This window comes from Leptonychotes weddellii, chromosome 3 (assembly GCF_054177405.1).
Source record: "Leptonychotes weddellii isolate Sample4059 chromosome 3, ASM5417740v2, whole genome shotgun sequence".
In the NCBI taxonomy this organism is placed as follows: Eukaryota; Metazoa; Chordata; class Mammalia; order Carnivora; family Phocidae; genus Leptonychotes; species Leptonychotes weddellii.
In genome coordinates, this window is record NC_138371.1 from 127,480,972 (window position 1) to 127,506,540 (window position 25,569).

Consider the following 25,569-nt stretch of genomic DNA (forward strand, 5'->3'; position numbering starts at 1 on the left):
GGGTATTAAAGAGGGCACGCATTGAATGGAGCACAGGGTGTTATAGGTAAACAGTGAACCATGGAACACTAACTCAAAAACTAATGATGTAATGTATGGTGATTAACATAACATAATAGAAAAAAAAAGATACTTTGGAAACTATACATCATAGGTAAAAGAAAAACTAAAATTTTTACTTATGGACCAAAATGATCAAGGGGGCCAAATTCTCAAAACAGGGTGTAAATATAAAAGTTTATGTGGCCAAAGCAAGACAATAATCTTTTTGTATTTCCCAGCCAACTCATTCTCCTTTTCCCCACAGAGTTCTCTTCAACTGCCAGAAACCCTCAGAGGCAAAGGGACTTGTCTTAAACGTTACATAAAGCCTATAAAATACAAAGGCCAACATAAGGGTTCCAGAAAAGCAAAATTCTCAAACTCGGCACCTGAGTCAATTGGCACCTTTCGTGTGGGCAGCCATGTAATACAGATCAAAACTTTGAAAATATTCCTATGCTTTAATACAATAATTCTCCTTCTGGGAATTCATCAAAGAAAGCAATGATCTCGAAGCAACGAGGGTCCAAATGAGAGCTCATAAAACCCCAAGTACTTTGCTAAGGGATTTACGTGAACATCTCATGAAATCCTTAGGACTGGGAGAGTAGTACTCCAGTTTTACAGTGAGACAAACTGAGGAAAGGGGAAGTTAGGCAATTCGCCCCAGCCCACACAGTAAGCAGTAGAGCTGAGATTCAAATCTAAACCAAACTCTAGCACCCAGGCTCTTAACCACCCCTCTGGAGTGTGTAAAGGTTTGAAAAGCAGTTCATCACACTTTATATTAGAAACAATAAGCCCTCTAGATGCCAGAAACGGGAGAGTGACTGAATAACCCAGATGCGGTCCCCCATGATGCACATTCAAAACGACACTGAAGGACAGAGAAGGAGCACACAAAGCATCGTCCCTTTCTCGGACTCCTAAAAGGGCGAAATGGGGGAAAGAGATGGGAAACAGCAATCACCTTTGCAGCTGCTAACTGAAGTCAACAGGAGGAAAGATGACACACTAACTCAGAAGAGAAGGTGACCAATTATCTAGATGAGCCGCTCACCGGAAGGTGCTGTGACAAGCCATGCCCCTGAGGCACAAGAGACAGTGACAAGGAGTTTGCGGGCAGCCAGGGTGCTGAGACAACATACTGCCTGCATTTGACACCTCTAATTACCCCAGTGCTCTACTACAATACTCCTGAATAGCAGACCTAGAGAGAACACTCTCTTCACAGTTGAGTACTAAAGCAAAATGGAACCCAACATTCAACAGACCTATGAAGGAACACTAAGAACATAAAATAAAAATAAATAAATATACTAAAGAAAGAAAGAAAAATCCAGACAAATATAATCATGCCACCCAAAACTCGTATTATCTATTTTCAGAACGGTCCCTCAGAATTTGTATTAATAAAAAAGAAACTATATTTAGTTCCATATCTTCACTCATTTTCTGAGCCCTACTCCATCCCTTTGTGTTTAACTTAACACATAAGTAAAATACTATCTCACAAAGGGAAAAACCTATCAGAGAATAATCTTTGCAACAGTCCATTCAAGTGAATCCAACACGAGATGGTATGACTCATACTTCTGGTAAAGCAGACCTTTGGAAATGAAGCAAAGACAAATGGGGGAGAAAGAGCAACAGAGCAGGGTTTCTTCAGCATCTTATATAATTAGAGAGAATGTAGTTTTGTTTTGGTTTTTTAGAAGATGTTTTTCTTTCTTTTTTTTTTTAAAGATTTTTTATTTATTTTTTGACAGAGAGAGAGACAGCGAGAGAGGTTCGGAACACAAGCCGGGGGAGTGGGAGAGGGAGAAGCAGGCTTCCCGCAGAGCAGGGAGCCCGATGCGGGGCTCGATTCCAGGACCCTGGGATCATGACCTGAGCCGAAGGCAGACGCTTAACCAACTGAGCCACCCAGGTGCCCTGAGAGAATGTAGTTTTAAATAGATTTCACAAGAGGGGCAAAACTACAGTATTTTCCTCTAAACACCTTTGTGTTATGATAATAAACTTTCCACTGAATGCTTTTTTGATTTGTGCCCTATTATAGGTAAATAAACAAGAGTCCTAAGTAGGGAATAACGAAGTGTGTTTCTCTACAAAGAAATTAAAGTGAATCTAGATCATTTGTTTGAAAGCAGATCAGAGACAGGAAGTACAGATAGACAAGGCAAACAACTGAAAAGAAAGCTGCTAGAGCTCAGTAAAAACACAGCATATAAAAACACCACCATGAAACAGGGGCATTTGGGTGGCTCAGTCAGTTAAGCATCTGACTTCGGCTCAGGTCATGATCTCAGGGTCCTGGGATCGAGCCCCATGTTGAGCTCCTGCTCAGCGGGGAGTCTGCTTGTCCCTCTCCCTCTGCCCCTTCCCGTGCTTGTGTGTGCAACACACTCTCTCTCTCAAATAAAGAAATAAAATCCTTAAAACTAAACAAATAGATAATAAATTAAAAAATAAAAATACCATGAAATAAATGAAATCCCTTAGAAGCAACCAAAAAGCAGAATGGATATTGCTAAAAGTACTAGAACGCCAACGAAGTCTTAAGAAATATCACAGAATAAAAACAGATGAAAGCATTAGAGAAACAATTATAGAGAGTATAGAAAACAGACATATGGGACACTTTGAATAAATTACACTTATCTTGGATCCTGTGATTTCCTTTCTTAAAATTTATCCTGCATATATACTTGCACAAAATTCATGAAGATATATGTGAAAGAATGTTCACTAAAACAAAACAAAACAAAAAACTAAAAATAATGTAGAAGTCCATCAAATTATACTACATTTGTATGACTGATTATTACCAGCTGTTGGAGTTAGATCAATACACACTGATGTGACAACAAGTCCATAAAATATTAAGGTAAAAAGCAAGCTGCAGAACAGTGTAAACAGTATGTGCTCCCTACTTGTCGTTAAAAAATAATTACATATACATGCAACTGTGTGTGTATATTTGCACATGTCTAGGAGATACTAGAGTGGATACAGACTAAACTTATGACAGTGGTCATTCATGACAGCTTGGACTTTTTTTAATGTTATGAAATGTCATATAACTATAATATGGGAAGATGATACGTTGTTAAGTAAAAGAAGACAAATTTCCACATGCTCACAGTATCCCGTTTTTGTGTAAAATCTGTATGACTGCACATGTGTATTTATATACACAATGTAAAAAAGAACATCTACTAAATGGGTATAAACATTGTTTTTTACCTGGGTAGATGCAATTATATGAGTTTTATTTTTCTGGACGTGTCTAAGTTCTTTCATAATCAGAAAACAAATACTTCCAAGTCTTTCCTCCTCTCCTCTGGCCTAAGAAATTTTCAAGTTGACATCATCTATTTCCTGACCTTTTTATAGCATGAGTTAACCAAGCCAAGGAGTCTCTGAAACACGCTCCTTGTCTTCTACCAACACTCTTATCCTATCTTGACCCTCTTCCTATGGCACTGGTTCTCAAACTTCAGTACACATGTGGATCACCTTATTTTTAACAACCCCTCACCTCCAAAGATCCAGATTCAGGTCTACATAGAACCCTGAAATCTCCATCTTTAACGAGTACCCTCTGTAATTTCTGATTAAGAGACACTTCGTCTCTCTAGCCACTACATTAGTCTGTTTCCCTAAATTTTTTCACAACTTGTTACTCAAATGCTAACATTTCTAACCTCCATCCTTGTCCTTTGTGGTACTCATTCTACCTAGTTTTCCAAGGACAGTTAATCTCTACCTTTGGTTTTAACTGTGCAAATAACTCCCTAATGTCTATCTCCAGTTCAGTTCCTGCACTTGAGTTTCAGTTCCCTGGTCCAATTTTCTATTAGATACTTCTGACTAAATATCCCAGTTACTCCAAAATCAGAATGTCCAAAAAATTGAATAAAACGTTCTCTCTAAACAATCTTCTTCTGTATTCCATCAGTAAGAGCCAGTAAACCAACTAAGCCAGCAGGCCAACCTGGAAACTGGCTTTTCCCTCAATCCCTACAGATTACCACATCTAGTCAATCCGCAATCCTGACCTGGCTCCCTCCTCAACTTCCCGCCAATCTACCCTCTCTTCCATCAGCTGAACTGCTACTTACTCTTCATGTATCAGTTCAAGGACCTCCCTCCTTGAGGAAGACCTGGCTCATCTCATCTATCCCTCTTTGCCCAAACAGTAGCCACATCCTTTATGTTCCCAAAGTGGTTTGTCCTTTATTCTTTTGGTGCCGTTGTTTGCATTCTTCCTTCCTTTTGTGAATTCCTTGAGGACAAAAATGTTTTATTGTGTTTGTATTCTAACACGGAAGGCATTCAAACATCTACTGAATTAATAAATAAAAAGTCTTTAAAAAGGAAAGTATACCTTTAAATGTTTACACAGGTACTTCTACATTTAATGAATTATTTGTGAAAATATAAAAGCTTCCAATAATTTCTAATTCTATAATATTTGATATTTATAACAAATGCTCCAAAAACATGTTGGCCAAATTCCAAATGGCCAAGCATTAAAAATTAATATTCTGGGGCACCTGGGTGGCTCAGTTGGTTGGGCGAGTGCCTTTGGCTCAGGTCATGATCCTGGAGTCCCAGGATCGAGTCCCACATTGGGCTCCCTGCTCAGCGGGGAGTCTGCTTCTCCCTCTGACCCTCCCCCACTCTCATGCTCTCTCTCAAATAAATAAGTGAAATCTTTAAAAAAAAATAATATTCTGTTAAATATAAATACAACAAAGCAGGGCAAAATATATGAAACATGAGTTTTCAGATATTAGACAACAGGTAATCCAGGCCTATGACCGCTAAAAGAAGGGAAACACTAGCTGCCAGCTATTTCCAGGTCACAGCATGGACAAAAGAAAGCCAAGCAGTATGGCGGTCTCATCAAGCTGCAGAGACAGAGATGAGAGTCTGGGAAGGTCAAGGTGGCTAGAATTTGCAGGGCAGCGCACTGGAGAGAGAGCTCACAAAGACTGAAAGCATCAGAGAGCTGCCGATGGGTTCTTTCACGGTCTTTGGTCGAATACTGATCTGTGCCGAGTATCAGAGATTGGGGAAATAATTACCTACCAAAGAGCAGCAAGCCAAACAATACCTAGAGCCAGACAGGGCTTGGAATAATTTGCACTCCCACCAACCAGAGTGGGAAAAACCTTGTAATATGTTAGGCAAAGGATGGCCTCCTTAGAAGGAAATCATCTAAGTTGGGGGACTAAGTCAGCACTACACCAGAGGCTGTTCTGTAGTCACCCTAACAAAGCTTAAAAGCAAGCTTCAAAACAATCCAACAGGTTCCAAATAACCTGTGAACCCCAACTAAATCCAACACTCTTAAAAAAAAAAAAACAACAACAAAATCAAGCAAGCAACAGCAGAAAACTCAATGGCTAGCACACAGTCAAAAATTATCAGTGGAGGAGAAAAATATGACCCATAACCATTAAGTGCAGATCCAGAAATGACAAAGATGATGGAATGAACAGAAAAGATGTTAAAATTGTATTACAAATGTTCCATATACTCAAGAAGGGAGAGGAAAACATGGTCCTAAGGAGAGAAACAGAAAATATAAGAGATCCAAACCAAACTTCTAGAGATAAAAATAAATCTAAATTAAAATACATACTGGGTACAATCAACAGCAGATTAGAGAACTACAAGAGAATATGAACTTTAAAGACATAGCAATAGAAGCTATCCAGAATGAAGCACAGAGAGAAGAAACCCACAACAAAGCAGCATCAGTGATTCACTGTGAAAGGTAACTGGACTCCCCAAGAATGTGGGGGAGAGGAACACTATATGAAAACAAAACGGCTCAGAATTTCCAAAAGCTGATGAAAACCATAAACTGACAGATGCAAGGGAGATCAACAAACCCTAAGAAAAATAAACAAAAAGAAAACCACACCAAGCACATCATAACGCAGTTTCTGAAAACTAGTGACAGAAAAATCTTAAGCAAGAAAGAAAAGTATACATTACATACAGAGGAACAAAGAAAGACAGCAGACTTCCTGGCAGAAACTATGCTGGCCCATAAATAAGATAATTGAGCAACACCTCAAAAAAGTGTCAACGGATGGGGTGCCTGGGTGGCTCAGTTCAGTTGGTCCAGCTCTTGATTTCGACTCAGGTCATGGATTAGATTTCATCTCAGGGTCCCGGGATAGAGCCCCTCGTGGGTTCCCGTGCTCAGGAGGGAGTCTGCTTGAGGCTCTCTCTCTCTCCCTTTCCCTCCATCCCTCCCCACGCTCGTGCACATGTTCTCTTTCTCTCTCTCTCTCTCAAATAAGTAAATATTTTTTCTTAAAAAGTGTCAACTGAGATATCCATACCCAATGAAAATATCTTTCAAAAATTAAGGCAAAATAAGTTTATTTGAACTAAAAAAGCTGTGAGAATTCATCACTAGCCAACCATCACTAGAATAATAGGCAAGAGAAAAACAATACCAGATGGAAGTCTGAATCTAAACAAGGAATTTAGAATGCTTAAAAGGGTAAATATGAGGGTAATACAAAAGATATTTTATAGAGATATTTTCTCCTTGTTTAATCCCTTTAAAAAATAACTATTTAAACTAAAAGTAATAACAACATATAATGGGGTTTACAACATACACAAGTAAAAGGCATGACAAAATAAAACCAACAGAGTGTGGTAGGCTGGAGTTAAAAAAAAAATGCTGTTCCTACAGTATACAAAAAAATGATACTGATAAGTTAAAGTTGTCTTGTAAACCCTAGAGCAACCATTAAAAACAAAACAGAATAATACCTAATAGGCAAACAGTGGCATAAAGGTGATGCTATCTCCCTTTTCTGCAAAATCAGGAAGCTAAGGCTCATCTTCACAGGATTGCTATAAGAATGCAATTACATAATATATGTAAAAACAGTATCTGATATAGCAGGAATTGATACAACAGGAATTCAAATATTTGCTTCTTCCTTAAGAAGACTTGCTGTTTGACATAAAACCTAAAAATACCACAGCTATCAGTTATTACTTTGTTTTCTCTTTCAAAACAATAATTAACCATAAAAAAAGACCCAATTTGTGTATGACCTGTGATTATCTATTAAGATCCTTGCTCCTCTAGTTTCCTTATACCAACAATAAACACAGCTTAAAAAAAACAAACAAACCTAAAATCTTCAGGCTGTGCTTTCAATACATGGCTTAGAAGTTTAAGTAATATTCTGAATCTTCTACATAACCCCCATCTACAAGATTATTTTAACAAAAAATATGTTCAGAATTTTAACCCAGGAAAACATTCATCAGCGACATCTACAACACCATGACTCAAAGAATATACTGCTGAAAAGACATTTAATTAGCTCTTACAAATAGTAATAAGGCACTACCCTAATCCGCCAGTAGCAGGAATGAGTGAATGGATCTGCTTTGCCAATGGCCCAGTGCTTGGTACATACGAGGCATCCTAAAAGCCTGTGCAAAACCTATTAACTGACAGGATATCTAAGGCATAAAAAAGAAAGAAGAGTGTGAAAGATAATTTTAAGATTTCAAGCTTGGGGAGCAGGAAGAAAAGTGGAGCCTTTGCCAATTACAGGGTAACTGGAAGACAGTGTTCTATCAATATAATACCCAAAAGGCACCTAAAATACATACATTAGTTGGGGTGGTGAGAGCTAGAGTTGTTATTCTAGGAACCATCTATACATACAGAACTTGAAAGCTGATCCTAGAGACTTCCTAGATCAAGAAGGAATCTAAGGGGACAACCATGATAAAGGTTTGCTGGGCAGGTAAACAAATACCACAAATACGGGGCAGTTGGAAAAGCAAGAGTAGAGATTTGAAAAATTTAGTGTCACTGGAGTCAAGAAATAATTTTATGTCTGGAATGGTATTAAACTTCTAAACTCCTGAGGGCAGAAATGATATTCTTTCATCGCTGAATGCCACAGGAGCCTCGATCGCAGTATGCAGCCGGAAGTGATGATACCACATCCTTACACTGTGTCAGTCGGGTGCTGCTTAATGGCTTAATGGCTTAAACAGAATTCACACTTCTCACAACAGAAGTTGGTGTTACTATACCCATCTTACACATAAAGAGACTGAGGCACAAAACGCTTACGTAATTCGCCTTAACTTACAAACCTAGAAGACTCTGTCCTGAAGGAGACCATTACCGAGAGCAAGTTCAGTGTAATACTGGGGGGAAAACTCAAACGGCAGGATGTTAAATTATACCAGAGGTACCCATCATTTCCTCCCTGTCCGTCCCCTCTTTATTAGAAACTTGCAGTGCCCAGTCTAAAAAAGTACAAACTGAGGGCGCCTGGGTGGCTCAGTCGGTTAAGCGTCTGCCTTCAGCTCAGGTCATGATCCTGGGATCCCTGCTCAGAGGGGAGTCGGCTTCTCCCTCTGCCCCTGCTCCCCCCCCGCCCCGCCACTGGCGTTCTCTGGCTCACTCTGCTTTCTCTCTCAAATAAATACATTTTTTTTACAATCTTAAAAAAAAAAAAAAAAAAAGTACAAACTTAGACATACCTAATCTCCTTCCCATCCATTTTCCCATTCCCATCTTCCCCTTTCCTCAGCCAAAGGGACGACAAGTAGATACCTGGCCCACAGGACTATCTTCCCAGAAATTCAGAATGAAGATATGGAGACACTTGCTGAGAACCATGCTGCAAAAGCAAAGTGAGTTGGCACCACAGCAAACCAAGGTTTCATGCTAACCAAAGTCAGAGGGAAGCAGAAACCAAGAGCTTTAAAGAGAGCCAATTTAAAAGAAATTGGAACAGATCGAGTCCAGAGTAGCAGAGACAAGACCATGTGTTCCCAGAGAAAAACTGGAAGAGTACCTAACTGCCTGAAGATTTTCTAGTTCCCAGGATCCTGAGCTGGACTTCACGCAATGGGCTTCAGAGGCAGTCCTCCAACTGTTATGACAAATGCCTTTTTTAACTAAGTTCATTCAAGGGGGTTTTTGACTCTTACAGCCAAATAATCCTCAAGCCATTAAAAGAGGTCAAAGGATAAACACTGAATAAGCAGCTACTTACTATGTGCTTCAAAATAACTTTGAGGTATTTTGACTCTTCGCCATCAGGGATGAGGAAATGGAGGCTCACCTGTATTAAGTAATAGATCTGACTGACTCCAAAGCCCAAACTCTCTATTTTGCCTCATTTTCATTCAAGTTACATCCAATCTATTCCAGACGACCACGCCATTTATTTTTTCTCATGAAACATTCTCAGATTAATCAAAAAATGTTAACTTTTCACCTTTTAACCTATTCAGTCTCCATACACTTCAAACACCTTTACTCTAATAAGTATTTAACAATAAAATGAACTTTTATATGCAAAGACGAGTGGCAGAATGAAGACATCTGGATATTTTTGGTCTGTTTCAAAACTAATATAGTATTTTTCTTTCCTTTCCCTAACTTACCAGTTGATACACCCTTCAGTCAAGCCCAAACTAAGTGTAGATCTTTTCCTGACTTGTCCCATCCTCGTTCCAAGTGGTTGACTTTATTACTAAAATCCAGGCTACCTGACAGAAAAAGAACACATTCGGCTTGCCTAAATAATTATCCTACCCAAAACTACTTCATTACTTTTCTTTTTGCTTAAAGATTTTATTTTTAAGGAATCTCTACGCCCAACGTGGGGCTCAAACTTACAAGCCCGAAATCAAGAGTCACATGCTCCACCAACTGAGCCAGCCAGGCGCCCCCCTTCAATTACTTTTCAAAGGCGAGACAAAACAACAAATATCTACATGCTAAAAGCTTGAAACCGGTACCAAAAGGTTATAAAGACTAGTAAAAAATTCTGGTTTTCTGTCCCTGAAAATCAGTTTGCCAAGATGGAATGGGAGGGAACTTTTTAAATCTAGACCAGTCTCTTTTGCCCATTCTCAAAAAGACATTTCCTAAGTTTTTCACATTTTCTTCAAGTATGCAACAGAACTCCACTGCCTACTTATAAGTGGAAATTTCCCCTAAAAATGACCTATAATGTGTCACCTGATTTGATTTCTTTTTCCAGACAGTAAGTTCCTGGAATTAAAAAAAAAAAAAAATTAAATGTACTATCCTCCTTCCAGCCTCTAAAGGTAAAGGAGGATTTCTTTAGATTCTAGATTTATCCCAGGAATTTAGAAGCTAAAGAAACTCTCTTCTGTGAGTTCAGGGTCTTCAGCAAGTCCCCTATCCTCAACAACTAAGAAATGTCACTAGCCTAGGAGTATACCTCTAGGCCTTTAGCAATAGTGCAGTTATCTGGGTACATTCACTAATCACTAGTTACCAGTTCAGCCTGGGAACCCATTTGTTCTGACTGCCTTAAATTCTTTAATCTCTCATAAACTGCTCTGTTACTCACAGCCACAACTAACAATGAAATTCACTGTCAACCCTGGGTAGTTTTGCCAGAAGGAACATAAGAAAGTAAGAAAAACCACGGTATTACTTCAAAAAGTTTAAAAAGATTCATTAAAATGCACTATTTTAACTGACACTAATCATTCTGGGAACTGTGCTGCCAATTACTCTAAAATCATAAACAAGACATTAAAACCATCGATGCATTACTGAGTACCTTATATTTTGAGTACTCTAAATTTTCTACTTCCAGACATATCAAAATCAGTATCAATCAATATAACTATAATATCCCTAATATGGTGGGGAGAAGCTAAGGAAAGCTTACATGTTTTGCAACGGACTGAGTAATTACGAAGCTGAAAAGAGAACCAGAATTTTTAACTCTGATTTGCACTAAAACCATTAGCTATGTGTGTCAGCTGTTACTTCTCAGCCTGAAATTTCCTTAACATCTTAAGCCTAAACCACCTCCAGTTTAATAAGATTTTAGAGGAGAGGGAAAGCAGAATTGCTACCAAGCTATATCACTGTCGTGGTTTAGATTCTACTGCCACTGCCATTTTACCAACGTTTTGAACACTTTGGTCACATCCACATATTTTCGTGTAAAGCAGAGTAGGTGCCTGGTATAATAAAAATCCATTCAGGATATGGATGGCCAGCATTTAAACCATTAACAACAAACAGCCTCAGAGAAAATTTGACAGCAAATCCAAACACCAACGCTCCCAGGAGCTGCTTGACGCCTTCCGTTTCTGCCACAAGATCTGGGTTGCGCCTGGTTCCATGGCTCTGGGGTTCTGACAGTGAAGAAGGATGCTGCTCGGGGACAAAGTGCAACGTCCTCCTCCTCCTGCATAAGCTCCTGTGCGCGCACCACGAACACAAACTAAGCACACGCACCCTACGCACCGAAGAGATCCGGCTCTGAAGACCATCCTGGGGATGGAAACTGAGCTTGTCATTCAAAGGGGCTGCAACTCGGCCGCTACACTCTGGACCCCAGGAGACCCGTCTCGAGCCCGAGGACACCCCCTCCCCCCAAGCCCGGTGCCGCGGGCTTCCTTCCACAGCCCAGCTCCTCCCGCCCTCCTCCCACCGCCGTGCCAGGGCGCAGCTCTGGGCAGCCCCGAAATCAGAGCAGGGACTGCGGGCCGGCGGAGAGGCTGGGGCGCCCAAGCCCGGCCGCTCCATCCACCGCGGCCCCGCACCACGCCGCCACCCCGGCCAACGCGCGGCTTATGTTGCGGGCGGATCCGCACCCGCCTCACCTGGGGGCCGCAGCGTCCGCAGCTCACAGGCATGTCACCGGCCCGCAACGACTAGTCGCGCGAGCCGCCGAGCAGGCGGGCACCCCCTCCCGCACCGGCCCCCAGCCCTCCCCCCTCCCCGCCCCGCGGCCCGCCCCCGCCCTCCCCGCCCCCGGCTTCCGCCGCCGCAGTTCCAGTCCGCAACACCACCTAGTCCCCACGCCTCCCACTCACTCTCGCGAGAGGGTGCGGCGCCTCTCGCGAGAAGAACTCTGTGACTAAGCCCGCGCAACAGTGGGTGGGCTTTTAAAAAATGAAAGAAGGAGCAGGAAAAACCTTCCCACGTGCTCTGGGGCAGCTAGCGGATCGGCCCCGCGCGTCACGTGACGTGCAGGCGGCCTCTCTATTGGCCAGAATCCGCTCAGCCGTGGGAGCTTTAAACTCCTGGCTGACCTACGAACCTGCGGCGAACGTCTTGCGCGCTTCCTGATCCGTTACCTTGGAAACGGTTTAACCCTTTCCTCTGGCAAAATACCCAAGCGTTGGCTGGCTCTGCAGGTTTGGTTTCAGGTCCTTCCTCCTTTCTTTCAATCCCTTGGTCTTACCTCCTGGAGTCAGCTGGGCTTCTTCTTCGCCACAGGCTAGCTTTGCTGTCTTCCGATTGCCAGGGCTCTTCCCAAAGCGGCAGCCCCAGCAGATCTGACGGCCTAAGTCAGGCTCATCCTTTGGGGTGGCTCCGCCCCTTCTCCCCAGCATCTCTAGAGAGGACCACTCACAGCGCACCAGGCCGACGGCCCTATCCGAACCTCAACAATTAGCATCAAGGGATCTCCGGGCCCTAGTGCTCAACCTAACCAATTTACACGGTATCGGAACCAGGAAGTAAACTATTGGTCACTGAGAAACCAAGCCCTAGACGAAAAGCTAATGTGTGATTATTTACGTTTAGAATCGGAAGGCCTAGACCAGTCAAGTTGCACAGTCTCCTCATGGATATCTATTCAAAGGTGGAAATACCTGGTAGATGAGAAAGACATTTTGAAGTTTATTCTCATTATGAATTTTGCACTCTTTGGGGGAGGGGGGACAGGGAACAACGGGTGCATTCATATGTTGATGTCTTCATTCAACAAATTTTTGTTGAGCTACTACAAATGTCAGACACTACTCCAGGCCGTCGATTGAGCAGTGATGATGACAAATGAGTCTAGGTTCTAGGGTGCTTGTGGGGGAGGAGGGGAGAAAGAAAAAATGTTCGTGGGCGTCAAGCTCAATGCAAGGAAAATACAGTAAATGATGTGATGGTGATTGTGATTGGGTGGCTGCTTGAGGGGCGGACCTTTGGGGGAGACGCTTAAGCAATGATTTGCATAACAGGCATGCAAACATCAGAGGAGAGAGCATTCCAGGCAAAGGAAACAGCTAATTCAGAGGCCTCAAGTTGGGTTTGAGGGGGAAAATACGAGAAAGTAAGAAGAAATAAGCTTGGAGAAGTAAACAAACATGGGCCACATCCTGCAAGACTTTGTAAGCTAAGACAGTAATTGAGAATTTAAATGCAATGGAAATCACTGGAGAATTCTAAAGAGGGGAGAAACACCTATGCTTTACCCTTTTTTGTCTTTAAAGCTCTTCCCTGTAGAGATTGATTTTAAGGTCACAGAGGAAGCAAGGAGATTGAGGCTTGTAGTCCAAGACAGACACAATCCTGAAAGGCTTAATTTCCAATGACCTTGACATTGCTTTTCTAGAATCCGTTAGGTCAGAGCCCTAGTGTTGTTTGCTGCCTTTTGTTAAAAACATCTTGATACATCTTCAGTTACTGCTATTTAATTACAATAAGAGAAATTAATGGAAATTTTTTTGTTACTTGGGAAAATGAATATCCCAAAAGGAAAGTCACATTTGATTTTTTCCCTCCACATACACCACACAGATAACCACCTCTTCTGTCTATTCCTAAAGTCAGTTCTAAGAAAAAAAAACAACATAAAGTGATGTTCAGTCCTGATATTTATTCCTAAGTATAAGATTTGAAAAGACAGAGATTAAAGGCTAGAAAATGAAAATGTTTCACTAAAAGAAACAGAAATCAGGGGACAAATTCCAACTGGAAGACCTCTCATTAACTGGTAAAGTAACCAAATCAAGGTTCCTTATCATTCCTGAGTGTCAGCTTCCTCATACATAAAACAAGACAATTTAACTAGCCTACACACAGAGTGGTTAAGGCTGAATTACACTTTGGCATGCATGCACCAGTAAGACGGAAGCTGGAAAGGGAAATGAAATTTTTGTAAAATGTAGGAGTCAGCAGCGCGCGACACACACACACAGACACAAATACCAGCTGAGGAAGTATGAAACTGGTTAATACAGATACCAGGAATGCTTCCCTAAGAAACCTTGGCCTTCTCAGAGTGTGAAAACGGAAGCATTGCCACCTGCCCAACCTCATATTCCTAGCTATTTTGAACCTGAGTAGTATTTAATAAATAATAGTTCACATGTTCCTGATCAAGATTTAAGAAATAGAAAATGTTTAAAAGATCAGAGGCAACATTTTAAAGTTAAGCTAAGACTTCGATTTTAATGAAAATAAGATTTCAAGAAACATTTTGGGGTTACTTTTTAAAAGGAGAACTGCTAAAAAGAGAAAAGGCATTATCTTAGCAATTTAAGACCATTCTTTTAAAATGCTGGAAAAAATGGAGTGCTGTTTTGAGTGCTGTTTGCTGTCCTCATAATGATTAACTGAAACAGCTGCTTGGTACTGCTAATTTAGATGAACAATGGGCTCAACTCTGTCATTCTAACATGTATTAATAGAGCCATAGATCCTCCCAACTCACCCTAGCAAGAGAGTCATTGTGGTCTCTTTTGCTCTACAACTATTTGGAGTACAATGAATATGAAGTGAGAAGAAATTTAAGATTGAGATCCATTTCTATAGATATCCCTAGTTCCTGGATTCTTTTTAAAATTATTTTCTGTTTTAACAGCTTTATTGAGATATAATCCACATACCATACAATTCACCCTTTTTAAAGTGTACAATTCAATATGTTTTGGTATATTCCCGGAGTTGTGCAATCATCACCAAAATTTAATTTTAGAAGTTTTGTTCCCCCTAAAAGAAACTCTATACCCATTAGCAGTCAAACCCCACCTCATCCCCAGCCCACTAATCTACTTAATGTCTATACATTTGCCTATTCTGGACATTTCATATAAATGGAATTATACAATACGTGGTCATTGGTGTCTCCATTCACTTAGCATGATGTTTTCAAGGGTCATCCATGTAGCTTATGGTCAGTATTTCATTTCCTTTTATTGCCAAATGATGATTCCATTGTATAGATATAGCACATTTTATTTATCCTTTTATCCTTTAATAGACATGTGGATTGTTTCCACTTTTTGGCTATTATGAATAATGCTGCTTTGAGCATTTGTATACAAGCTTTGTGTGGATGTTGATCATTCTTTTTTAATACTTGAAAAATAAAATTTATCCAGTTTACAAAGTCCATATTTCCTTTCCTAGCACAATTACTTCACTCCTAGCTTTGTCTTTCTTGCCTGCTATTTGAGGTATGTGCTCTCTCCCCACAGGGCTGGGATTTCTACTCGGGCAGCTCCTATCTGACAGTGTCACTCCTGCTTAAAAGCTTTCAGGGGCGTCTAATGATTCCACCCATGATCTACCTTATTCCCTTCTGCTCTTATTTCTCCCTCTCAGAAAGTCTTTCCTTCAGTTCCTCAAAATAGGGCCAGACTCTCCCTGCTTTGGAGGCTTCCCAGGAGGTTTTCCTTCAGTATCAGGTGTCTTCCTCTCTCCACCTCCTGAGCCTCTGAATGCCTGTGAATCCTTCAGCCCTTCAGCATTCAGCTGTATTCTCATTTCCTTAAGAACTCTTGTCCTAACTCCCCAGATTAGGTAGGCTCCTCCCTATCCGGACTCTACTTTTTCTTCAATGCATTTATCAACTTATAATGATTATTATTTGATTGATTATTTGGTCTTTCTCCTCTACTAGACTGTAGAATTCATGAACAGGAACCACATCTGTTTTTACTTACACGTGCCTGGCACATAGTGTTACTCAATATCTATTCATAGGGAGGAAGGAAGAGGGAAGGAAGGAAAGGAAAGGAAACGAAAGGAAAGGAAAAAAGGAAGAAGGGGAGCAAGGAAGGGAGGTATCTTCACAGCTTATTCTGTGCTCTATTTTTCTCTCCCATGCTAGTGTTCAAATAAATTTCTAGGCCCAAGATGGCACTGCTCCTGCCCCGGGTACTGCCTCAGCAAACCAAAACGTAACTTTCCTGTTTATGTAAATGCTCCACTAGAACAAAATTACAGTATATCTAGTCAGCCAATCCCCCAAAACCAAGCCAACTCTGGGCTCTATGCTTATTTCTTTGCTCTTTCTCAACTCTGAACAAAGTTGACTGTGTGGCCCCAGCCAATAAGATATTTTCTATTTTTCTTTTCCTTGTTCTTTTTCCTTTATTCTATAAAAGCTTCCTGACTTCTGCCCCATTTTGCAGTTCTCCAACAGAGACGGTCCACTTAATGAAGTATGAAATAAAGTTTCTTTGTGATCACCTAAATTGTTTTCTTTAATCATTTTTTTAACCCTAAGAATCTTAGTAAAGTCTTGATAAATGTTATAAACCAAATCTGCCCTGTGGGCAGGGGAATTAATGGAAGGCCTGTTCTGTGCCTGGGATGGTGTAGAAGGGTACACAAGTATCCCCTGCCCGTGCTCCCTATTGAAGGGGGTATGGAGAGGGAAAGAGCAGTGGTGTCCTAAGGAGCCAAGGCAGCAGTGTGACAAGTCAGAGGACACAGGCTCTGTCTTAGTGCACCTAAAATTGTACTGGGGAATGTCTCACATGTCCCCAGGGAACATTTCAGTGAGCTAATTTCTAGTAATCAAGTTGGTAGTGTCTCCTCCAAAGTAATTTTGCTATTTAATGGAAATGTGACTTTCATTTGTTTACATAGTCTAATGGAGCCAATACATTTGGGATATATGCACATGAAAGAATTATGGCCCAGCAAGTTTGAAGGATTCGTTCTAGATCACATAGGGGCACCAAATGCCATAGTTTAGACTAAAATTAGCTGGTTGTCTGGTTCTATCAGTGGAACTAAGCAGACTACACAAAGCCAGCCTCTGGGCTTAATCTCCCTAATGACCTTTCGACTACAAAGGCAGGCATCATCTTTCCCCAGGAGCTTTACACTAGCAATCTCTGACAGCCAGAAGCGGATTCCATGTCGCTTCCTGTTGGAAAACTTGAGGCTCCCTTTGGCCCACTCGCTGAATTCCTGTTTCCTGCCTGAGTGATGGCTCCAGCTGGCGGTTCTTGTAAGGGAGGGAAGTCCAGTCCTTTTTTTCACAATGCTCAGTTTTTGGATTTTGTTTTCTTTTTTGTGATGATAAATTCATACACACTCATTATGTAGAACACTGGAAAATACAGGAAAAGACAATGGAGCAGACCACCTTTTTTGGAGGATGCTTTACATTCATTATTTAATAAACCAATGTAAAACATTCTGGAAGTGGAAAAATGTGGACATTATCATTTAATTAGCCATTTAAACATGTAAAAATGCTTTTTAAATTTAAAAGATAAAGTATCTCGGGGCGCCTGGGTGGCTCAGTCCTTAAGCATCTGCCTTCGGCTCAGGTCATGATCCCAGGGTCCTGGGATCAAGCCCCGCATTGGGCTTCCTTCTCGCCGGGAGGCCTGCTTCTCCCTCTCCCACTCCCCCTGCTTGTGTTCCCTCTCTCACTGTGTCTCTCTCTGTCAAATAAATAAATAAAATCTTTTAAAAAAAGATAAAATATCTCATCATGCCTTTGTCTCAAAATATGTATATTATACCTCACTCTGATGTACTTCCTAACTTACATACTTTACCAAATTCTTTTGTAGTGACTCTCTTGAAGGACAGAAGCATATCTCAGCCATTATAACATGATACCAAGTGATGGCTTCATATATTGCAGGTCTTCATTAAATGCCCAGTGACTTCTAAAATCACAACTATAATTATTAGCAAATAGTACAGATGATAATTCAGAAATACCACTCCAAATTAAAGACTTCTGAATTAGCAAAATAAATTTGAGTGCTATTATATCTCATACTCAAATAGAATGAGTCTTCTGATTTAAATCATCATAGTCATACATGCTTACTACTTAAAAAAAGATATTAGATAACTCCCCCTGGATTAGGTATCTAAAGGGCAAGGGAAGTCCTTTGAATATTGTCATAAACTCATGACAAGATAAAACAGATCCTAGAACAAGTTGTTCCCAGGCCTATCATTCCTTGTTGCTTGGCTGCTTTGCTTCTCAAATGAAACATTAACATGAAGATAAAAACATCTTTATAAGTTAACTCACATGAAATTCAACAGAAATGTCCTCCTGTGTTTAGATCTTTAAAAGGAGGTAATATTCAACGCCTGTGAAGCATGAATATTGCATGCCTACTTATGGTCCAGGAAGCATTAAACACTGTGGTAAAAATCTAGGCTGCAAAGTAGCAGAACTTTTAAGATACCTCGAATTCTCTCAGATCTGTACCTCTGAGACAAATAATGCAAGATATGTTAAGAAAAAAAAAAGAAGAAGAAGGTAGCGGGAGGGGAGGAATGAAGCGGGGGAAATCGGAGGGGTGGACAAACCATGAGAGAAGATGGACTCTGAAAAACAAACTGAGGGTTCTAGAGGGGAGGGGGGTGGGAGGATGGGTTGGCCTAGTGGTGGGTATTGAGGAGGGCACGTTCTGCATGGAGCACTGGGTGTTGTGCACGAACAATGAATCATGGAACACTTCATCTAGAACTAATGATGTAATGTATGGGGATTAACATAAGAATAAAAAAAAAAAAAGATACCTCGAATTCTTCCTAGGCTTTAGGGAATCCGTCTTCTATTCGGGCTTTTAAGCCCTTAAACTATGCTAGAGATGTCTAGTTTAGCCCCATACTAATGTAGATTCCTATTTGTTTTGTATTTCCTGGGATCATCCTGGAACAAATTGGCTCCCCTTGCCCACAACGGAACTTGTGACATCAGTACGCAACCTTCTGCAGGTGCAGGACAGACTCGGGTTCCTCAGAGCCAATCTTCATGAGCTCCGAAGTAGCTGACTAGCTCTGGTTGCTGCTTCACTGGCCTACATCATTTCATGGTTCGGACAATCTCCTTCCTCCGAAGGATGTGGCTACCAAAGTAGAGTAAATGCAACCTGAGGCCACATGAAAGCTAGGATGCTGTGCAGAACAAAAGAGGCAGTGGCCCCTCCCCTAAGCTTGTTGGGTCCACATCTGCATTCACCCAGTGAAATGTGACCCGAGGGGAGGGGACCAGAAAATACAATAGGTAAAATTTAACCTGTCCAGATTTCACCTGGAGAAGGAAAAACTCACAAGGATATAATAAACTCAAGTTGAAAGGCTACAAAAAATGTCTTAGGCTTCTGTTCTTCCAGAGGGAAGGGTGTGAATTTGGGTTCAAGTGTCAAGGGGGGAAATAATCAGCACTGCCTTAAAATGGAAAAAGTTATCTTTATAAACAGTGGGTATCAAATTTCTTAGCATCTATACAATTTTTTTAAGAACTTGAATCTTTTTTTTTTAAGATTTTATTTATTCATTTGACAGAGAGAGACACAGGGAGAGAGGGAACATAAGCAGAGGGAGTGGGAGAGGGAGAAGTCGGCTCCCCGCCGAGCAGGGAGCCTGATGCGGGACTCGATCCCAGGACCCTGGGATCATCACCTGAGCCAAAGGCAGATGCTTAACGACTGAGCCACCCAGGCGCCACTATGTAATTTATTTTTAAAATACCCTTTTGAGAGCCCAAATTTATAAGGTCCTAAGGGCTCTTACTTTTTCAGATTCTGCTCCTACCTCTAAATTGATTTTAAATTCTTTCTTTTGAAAGTGTGCCCTTATCTCACATTTGATTATACAGGTTGCTATCCTTATCAGTTGCTGTAATAAGATTCTTACAAAGATCTTGTTATCTTGAAACATCATGCCTATAGGCAGGGTATTTTGGGTGTAGCAAGATTCCTACAGAACTCCTGTTTAACAGTTTAATGGCCTATAATTTTCTCTCTCTCTCTTTCAGCTGCTCAGCAGCTCCTTTGAAATTGCCATATAAACTGATGAAAATAGGTGTGCAATAAAATAAAGTCTGATAAATTTTTGTGTCTGGTTTGAGGAAATGTCATTCTTTTATGGGAAACAGAAGTCAACATTTTACAAGGTGCTGCTTGGGTTTTAGCTTCAAATCCTGTGCCATTCAAACTTTAATATTTGCCTGCATTTTTTCATAACTTTTAAAATTATCATGAACATTTCTTGTTCCATTGTACTCTTTATGTAATTCTAAGAATTCTCAATTAAGTTCCAGAAGGAACTAAAGTCCTCAATTGAAGGCTGCTGAAATGTACATTGTGTTATCCAATTTTTTAAGTTTAGTAGTAGTAGTAGTAGTAGTAATCTCTACACCCAGCATGGGACTCAAACTCATGACCTCAAGATCAAGAGTTGCATGCTCTTCCAACTGAGCCAGCCAGGCGCCCCTAGCCTATCTGATTCTTAATCATTCTTACCTCTCCACACCGGATCCACTGAAATGCCTGCATTTTGCCTGGTCTCTATAAGGTCAATGCTGCTTCCTACTACAGCATCCTCTCATTAAAACATGACTGGACAATGCCATTTTGTAAACAGACAGCTCTTTCTGCAGAAATAACACTTGCTTCTTAGATACTGTACAGAATCCATATATCAGCCCTTCTGCCAGAACATGGCAAATGCTTCCTCTCCGTGTTTTCAATAATCTGATTCCCCACCTCCCTTGGGGACAGGGTTCTGTGACACCACAGTGTTCCATCCTCTGTTCCAGTTTGTATTGGACCTCTTGTCCCTCATCTGGAAATGGCAAATAATATATGAAAAGACCAAGTAAATCCTCTACTTGGCCTCAGAGAGAAGTCTCTCTCAAATCACCTGCATTTCATAGAAGATTATCTTGAATTTTGCCCTCTGTTCACTTGTTCACTTTGACCAATTTAAGGGTCTATTTTCCTTGACTCATGACTTTTTTTTTTTTAAGATTTATTTATTTATTTTAGGGAGAGAAAGAGAGAGAGAGAGTGAGAGCGTGGGTGGGGGAAGAGGCAGAGGGAGAGAGAGAATCCCAAGCAGATGCCCCACTGAGCATAGAGGCCCACATGGGGCTTGATCCTTCAACCCCTAGACCATGACCTGAGCTGAAATCAAGAGTCGGAGGTTCAACCAGCCAAGCCACCCAGGTGCCCTATTCCTTGACTCATGACTTTTGATAACTGCAGGTCAAAATTGAAAGTAATAGAATGTAATGATGTACAACCATACGCAAGAACAAATACCTGCTGGGAGATGCCAAAGGCTCTCTGTGCCCCCTGCCAAGCATTCAGTTTCCCTGGGCCACTTTCATAATGGATTTCCTCACTAAGCTCCCTGCCTTTCAGTAATATAAAACCAACTTTACGGCAGTTCCAGCAAGTGGCTGGCTTTTACTTCCACCTGTGCCAGGAGCCACTGGGATATTCATGTTGGTCATCTTTTGCCTCCAAAAAGACATCAACAAGATTGCTCTGGTCTGGAGACTCCCCTGTATTTATATTCAGGGTGACTTTATATCCTATTTTTACCTGGTACAATCACATGCAATCCGGTATACTATGGTTTTTGCCCATTGTTAGCACCTCTTTTCTTTATCAAAAACATCTGTTTGGAAAATAAGTTATAATGACATTTATATCCTGCCTTAGACAGAATCTCTTCTTTACCTACCAGGTCAAAATAGGCCTGGGCCGGGATACCACCCAGATGCTAGCTGGACAGAAAAAACCCAGCCAAAACCTAAAGCTATATCTTCTGCTCCACTTTTCCCACTACCAAGATAACTGGTTGTTTCTCCTTCCTAACTCATTTCTTTAAATGTCACCCACCCCTATCTCAGAATACCAAATGTGCATGAGCTACATTTTCTAAGGAACTTCTTGAGCTTTATTCTCTTTATCGGTGTTTGTGGTTATAGAATATGTGAAGAAATTCTAAGCCACAAAGGATAGCTGACAGGCTTTCTCAAGGAAGCCAGAGTGACCTCGAAAGGATATGCCAGCAGTGGACCCTGGGACAACCCTATAGCCTGTTACCAGTCTCAATAACATCTTAGTAACTTCTCTCCCTACAGACTTGCACCAAGCTGCATTGCACCCTTCTTACCTTCTCAGCATTAGAGCTATCGTATTGGTGACCTAGAACTTTAGCTCCTAAATGCTCTCAGATTCTACAGCTCTCAAATTGATCAGCCTCTCCTTCATTTTGCCCAATTCTCAATTCAATTCAATCTCCTACTAACAAAGGATATTTAGAAATATATAGTTCATGTCATACTAAATTCATGGATGCACTGGAAAAAAAAACAAAACAGCAACAGTACTTCAGAAAATGAAATACAATCAGAAGAGCCTGCCACCTCATCTCCACCTGCCATCTGGAAACCATGGCCACTGCTTTGCAGAGATGATGCAGAGACTTGTAATGCTGGGATTTCTACTGCCATCTGGTCCCTAGAAAAGTTCAGTCCCCTTAAAGGAGGTGGCATCACCTCCTATCCCCAAGGATCTGACTCCCCCTGAGAATTCTTGAAAAACATGTGGCAGGAAACCTTCATAGGATAAATTTCTCTAGACTGACTCTGCCTGGCTTCACCTATCATTTTGGCTTCTACACAGTCAATTTGACAGCTGTGCCCCTTGAAGGCAGGCAGGGACTATGTCTTGTATATCGCTGATTTTTCCTGTCTGTCACAGATTTGGGCAATAAGCATCAATTGGGCAACAAACACATCTCTGCTGCTCCACTCTATCTTTTAATCCTCTTTTCATTTTCCTGCCTGAGGAATGGGGACAAAATAGCAGTGAATGTCTGGGATCAGAGTCCATAGATTTGAAGATAATGGTGTGGTCCATTTGCTAAAGAAGCTAACTCAAACATGAGCTGTAGTAGTCTCTAAAAGGACAATAAACAGAGGGGTCCTGGGGAGAAGCAAGAAACCCTCCTAAGTAGAGCCAGCGAGAAGTCTTCAGATAGCAGAAGGGTCAAGCTGTTCAAAGGCAGAGCTATCCAGGAGACCTAAGGCAAAGCATTGCTTACAGATGTTGTATTTCACAAGGCAAGTAGCTTGGGAGTATGCCTTGGTGTGCACTTAAAGGACTCACGATGCCCTAGTGATCTCTAAGACAGAGCGTTATATTTCCAAGAAGTACTTTATCTCTAAGCTGAGGAGAGAAGGAAAGTAAAGAGAGACAGCTGTGTTCTAATAAATGGCTTTCTATTTTGAGGGTCTGGATCTCAAGAGTGTTTAATTTGATCAGTCTGACACAGGTTAGGAAGGAAGTCTGAAAGCTTAGCAAGTGCTGAGCGCTTTAAATTTTCATCACCCTTAGCTGGGCTATCTATTACACTCATCCACTAGACTGGGACAGGTTTTAGGCAACAGAGTTGGGTGGAAATCCAGCCTGGGGCTCAGAGTCTCATATCCAAAAAATAGTTCATGAATGCAGCAGGTGTCCAAAAATCCAATACCAAGTATAAGAGGTGATCCAAAAGGCAGACAAAATACAACATCAGGGAATCTAGGCTCAAGAGACACTCAACAATCCAGGCTGACAACTGGCAAGCCCTAAGAAAGTATATCAACAAATGAAATGGCCTCTATCCATATGGGTGTAAGAGTTGGGGGGACATCAGTTGGGGAAGAAAAATGGCCAAAACAATGGAGGCCTCCAATCCCCAGTCAGTACCTTAGTTACCAAGGACCTCAGGTTCAATGAAAGGAGAAGAATTATATCATATGAATAAGGAAACCAAATTATTAGATTTGGGCATAAGATCAGAGTCAACACAAGGATATTTTGTGTGCCTTAAAGAAATTTTGAAGTAAGGACAAATCCTAAAGCCTGGTTCAGGGTTGTTCTGCAGAGAGAAGATGGAGACACAATGTGGAAACTAGGTGGAATACAGTTTTAAATTATGAAACATTTAAAACAAACTGAAAATAATATAACAGATTGCTTTTGAAGAAGTAAAATGTTCCAGCTAAAGCTTTATTCTCAGTATCTTTTCTCCTTCCTTTCTCTCCATAGGAAACCACCATCCTGAAATTGATGCATGTGATTACTATTAATGTTTTCATACTTTTACTATATATGTATGAATCCATAAATAATACATATATATTTGAGTGTTTAAAATGTTTACACAAATGGTATCACATAGTATATATATTTAGCAACTTGCTTATTCTTTCATTCAACAACAGTTTAAAGAAATCTAATGCAAGCCATGTACATAATTTAAAATTTTTAGTAACAATATTAAGAGTCAGGAGGAACATGCAAAATTAATTCCATAATATATTTTCTTTAACCCAATATATCAAAAATATTATTTCAACATTTAACTAATGTAAGAATTATTATTGAGACATTTTACATTTTTTTCATATTAAGTTGTAAAGCCTGATGTGTATATCTAAATTCAGACTAGCCCCATTTCAAGTGTTCAATAGCTACACATAGCTGGTGGCCACCATATTGGGTAGTGCAGATTTGGTTCAACCTTCCCTTTGTAAATAACTAAAAGTGCTGGATAAAATCTAAATGAAGACAAGAACCTAGAGAGTTAAGCTTACCACTGAATCAGATTTTATTTGAGACCATTTGCCAAAATGGCTAAATTGAGCTGTTATTTTCATGGCTCATAGGATCTCAGGAGGAAGACAGTCAAACTAGAACCCACCCTAGGTGGGGAGTCTAATAGGAAATCCTCCCTCCTTCATTAGGCTAAATGCCTTTTTGGCTTACTGGGAGAGAATGTAAGAGTGAATTAATGTAAGAGTGAATAAAAAATGAATCCATCCCATGTGCTATGACTAGACCACCTCCAAGGTAGAAAGCTGCCTTTAAAACACTTATTAAAATCTTGTGAATCAAATAAAAAATCATAAAGTAAACTATTAAATGCTTGAAATTGGGTAATAATGAAGCTACATATTAAAAGTTGTGGGATGCATGAGACCTTCTCCAGCAAGCCCGATCTTGCCCATTCATTTCTGAGCAGGTCATGGGCCTCTGCCCACTGGAGGGCTTATCACATGGAATTAGTATGCAATTGTAAGTCGGATGTTTGGGGGATTTGCTCTCTAGTCTGAGCATGCACAGGATTTCTCCACTGAACTCCAGCTCTCTTGTTTCTACCATGCTGGGTTGGTGGTCTGATTGGGATTTTGCCTCTGTTTCCTAACTGGGGCTGGAGTCCTGTCCTGAATTTCAGCCCACTGACTTCCCTAATGTGATTGAACTTGTTCCTTGGATTTTGAGACAAACAGATGACCATCTTGAACCTATACAAGATCCCTTTAAAAAGAAGAAGAAGAAGAAGAAAGAAGAAGGAGGGGGAAGAGGAGGAGGAGGAGGAGAGAAAAATTCTTTGTTGGATGTGGCTAAAATAGTACCTAGAGAAAAACTGATAATTTTACATGCTTTTATTAAAAATAAAGAGGATATACTAAGCATCCAACCCAAGAAGTCAGAAAATGAAAACGGAACAACCCCCTCCCCCAAAATAGGAGGAAGTAATAAAGCTATGCCTATACAGTTTTAAAGATAATTCCATCATACATTCAAAGGACAACTCTATTCTTACACAAATTCTTTCACAGAATAGAAAAGAAGAAATACTCCCTCAACTCATTTTATGAGTTA

General features: G+C 40.7%; 1 protein-coding gene across 3 annotated transcripts in view; it reads right to left on the minus strand.

Annotated features, from left to right (window-relative positions):
- AKAP11 (A-kinase anchoring protein 11) overlaps positions 1-12,453 on the minus strand; it is a 51,283-nt gene extending 38,830 nt beyond the window's left edge. For 2 of the 3 annotated variants that reach the window (XM_081814963.1, XM_081814962.1), the window contains exon 1: positions 12,309-12,453. The gene's annotated coding sequence lies outside the window, so the exon portion shown is untranslated. Of the gene's footprint in view, positions 1-11,724; positions 11,873-12,308 lie in introns of those variants that run through there. The other variant, XM_081814964.1, reaches the window with a different exon arrangement.
- Positions 12,454-25,569: the final 13,116 nt, after the last annotated feature.